The 3,399-nt window shown below is 36.4% G+C and overlaps 1 non-coding gene across 1 annotated transcript; it reads left to right on the plus strand.

Moving 5' to 3' along the window:
• Positions 1 to 2,917: 2,917 nt before the first annotated feature.
• Positions 2,918 to 3,024, plus strand: LOC133828379 (small nucleolar RNA R71). Its single transcript, XR_009891003.1, has one exon. It is a non-coding gene; the product is annotated as a small nucleolar RNA R71 (small nucleolar RNA).
• The last annotated feature ends 375 nt before the right edge of the window (positions 3,025 to 3,399 follow it).

Raw genomic sequence — 3,399 nt, forward strand, 5'->3', positions numbered from 1 at the left:
TGGAGTGAGGCAGACGGGTCCACGAGAGGAGGGAGGCTGGAAGGCTTCGCGTGGGACGGGTCCTGTAGCAGGCAGGCCCAAAGGCTGGGAGAGGAGCTGGGCTCTAGCGTGGGCCAGGTGGCTTGGGCAGTGGAGGCTGTTGGGCATTTGGAAAAATGCCATTTTTTTCTTCTTTTCTTTTCTTTGAAAATGCCACCTTTTCCTTCATTTTCCTTGTTTTTCAAGAGGAAAAAAATTACAATAAATTCCCTATAAAACAAACATAAAATAAATTAAAACTAAATATTTTCAATAATAAAATATTCAACAAAATTTCCATGAAAATATTAATTAAAACTTAATTTACTTAAACATTTAAGCTCAAAATTGCATCTTTTTACTCCCAACATAACAATATTAATTTTAAATAATTAAACTATAACATTTTACAATAATATAACTATAAAAATATACAAAAATATATAAAATTAAAATAAACCTAATAAATTCAAAATTACATAAAAACTTAATAAATCAATTAAAAACTCAAGAATTAAGCAACAATTAGCACATAAAAAGTGGTAAAATAACTCTATTTTGTAGAGTTATCAGCACTTTACTTACAAAAACCTTGTCGAATTGTATTCTCTCTCAGGCTTAAGAAACTCAGTTGAATCTTGTTCTTCTAATCTTAAGTCCGAGATCTTCCTGATTAATAAAAGTGCAAGTGGAAGTAGGTCATTAACAACTCTTAGGACCGAACCAATATAAATTATTTTGCGTCATTTACTTGAATTCAGCTCTTTCAGATTCTTAACTGTCATTCAATTTGGCATAGTGTCGTTGACCAAAACACAGATCAACGCACATTAACACCCTAAACAAAACATATACCTAACCGAAAGCTAAACAAACACAAAACATAGACAACTAAACATAAAATATATATACAATAAGCAAAACAACAAAAATCAAATTACTTTCCCCTAACTTAAGTAGTGACTCTCATTGCTCCATTGTAGTGACTCTCATTGTTGTCCACCTTGGGATGCAAACTTTCACGAAAACAAGAAAAAAAATCAAAATATAAACATGAAACTAAATTGGGTTGCCTCCCAAATGCGCTTTGTTTTACATCATCACCCAGACACTTACCTCCTTTTGTTCAAAATTAGCTAGGGTCTAATCCACTCCTTGAATCATTCCGCACATTAAGCACCGATGAAGAGATTAGATTTTTAAAATTGAGAAAATTAGGAATCTCCCCATCCTCATCCTTTCTCTTTCCATAGAATATATGCCGCATTTTACGACGAACAAAGCGAGCACCCCCTCGAGTTTTGGCCTTCTTATTTTTCGTAATCTTTGGATTCCTATCAACATCCACAATATCAATTCTGCAACAAGTAGGAATTTTAGGTGCTGCAAACACCTTAAACGTCACTTCATCATTTTGCACTCACAACTTTAATTCTTCTTTTTGTACATCAATCAATGCTCTCCCTGTAGCTAAAAATGGCCTACCAATAATGATTGGAATATTTTTTTCTTCCTCCATATCAAGAATAATGAAGTCAGCAGGGAAGATAAATTTACCCACTTTCACCAACACATCCTCAATCACTCCATGTGGATGTTTAACCGACCAGACTGCCATCTGGTCTGTCACAGTGGTCAGCCTAGCTTCTCCCAAATTCAGTTTTCAAAATATAGACAGAGGCACACTAGCCCCTAAATCACATAATGCTCTATCAAACACCACATCCCCTATAAATAGGGAATATTAGAGCTTCCTAGATCCTTCAGTTTTGGAGGCAAATTCGTTTACAATTTAGCATTGCACTCTTCCATAAGTCCAACAATCTCATATTCCTCAAATTTTCTCTTCTACAACAAGATTTCCTTCATAAACTTCACATAACTTGACATTTTTTCAAGTGCATCGACAAATGGAATATTGATATGAAGTTTTCGAAAGATGTCCAAAACTTTAGAGAACTTCTTATCAAGTTCACTCTTTCAAAGCCTCTGCGGATAAGGAATCCTAATATGATGATCAATGCTTATTTTTGAATGTTTCTCAAGGTTCTCAATAACCTTTGACCCACTCACTTCCTTCTCTTTGTCAAACACCATCTTTTCAATCACTTTTTGTGTGGGTTCATCTATCACCTTTATGCTTCTCAATGAGATTGCATTGAACTGCTCTTCCGGATTCACTATGTATTACTCAGAATATTACCTTGAGGATGACTTTGTAACATACTCACTAATTGTCCAACTTGCATATCCAGATTTCTGATTAAGGACCTTGTCTCTTTCATAAATTGTTTGTGTGTTGGTAAGAGCCAATAAAGCAACTTGCAATTTCTTTGGTGCCTCTTGGGAAAGTTGTGGCCTAGGTTGCTGTGAAGATGATGCTAATGGTGGCGCTTGAGACATGGGTTGCTGAATTCCTTGGTTATTTCTCTAATAAAAGTTAGGATTATTTCGCCACCTAGAATTATATGTGTTGGAGTAAGGGTTATTGTGTTGCTTATTGAAACTCCCCATCATATTAACTTGATCCATAGGAATCGAATTATTTATCTAGCTGCCATACATCAATAAAAAGAGTGAGGACCCCCACAAATCTCACAAGTTGTCTGCATATGCATGGGTTGAGCTAAGATAGTAATCTATTGCAATTGCTTAGTCAATGTGGCAACTTGAGCAATTAAAGCAATTATAGCATCAAACTCATGAACCCCAGCTACTTTTATGTAACTAGATGCTCGATCATCAGACCAATGGTGGTTATTCGTGGCCATTTCTTCCAACAACTGATAGGCCTCATTTGTACTTTTACTCATAAATGTCCTCCTGCTGCGACATCATTTATGGTGCGTGTAGACCGCACAACCCGTTATAGAAATTGTGGACCAACATCCACTTCTCAATGCCGTGATGAGGAAACTTTCTCAAAAATTCTTTAAACCTCTCCCATGTGTCTTACAATGATTGCCCATTAGTCTGAATGAAGTTATTGACCTCTCATCTCAACCTTACAGCTTGGCGAGAAACTTCTGAGCTAGCTCCTCCCAAGTATTAATAGAGTTGGTCTGTGAAGAATTTAACCAACTCTTGGCTTTGTCCCATAGTATGAATGGAAATAGTCTCAATTTGATAGCATCATCACTTATCCCATTCATCTTAAACATTGCACAAAGATCCATGAAATTAACTATGTGCATATTTGGCTCCTCCGTAGGTATGCCACCAAACTGAACTATGGACTGGACCATTTATAAAATTGTTGACTTATTCTCAAAATTGTTGGCGGCAACGGTAGAGTATCTGATGCATGAATGCAATCCCGTAACAGTGGGGAGTACATAATCCATTAAGGTTCGTGCCCCTTGATCCTGGGCCTTAGTAGCT

The sequence above is a fragment of the Humulus lupulus genome, chromosome 3 (genome assembly GCF_963169125.1).
Source record: "Humulus lupulus chromosome 3, drHumLupu1.1, whole genome shotgun sequence".
NCBI lineage: Eukaryota > Viridiplantae > Streptophyta > Magnoliopsida > Rosales > Cannabaceae > Humulus > Humulus lupulus.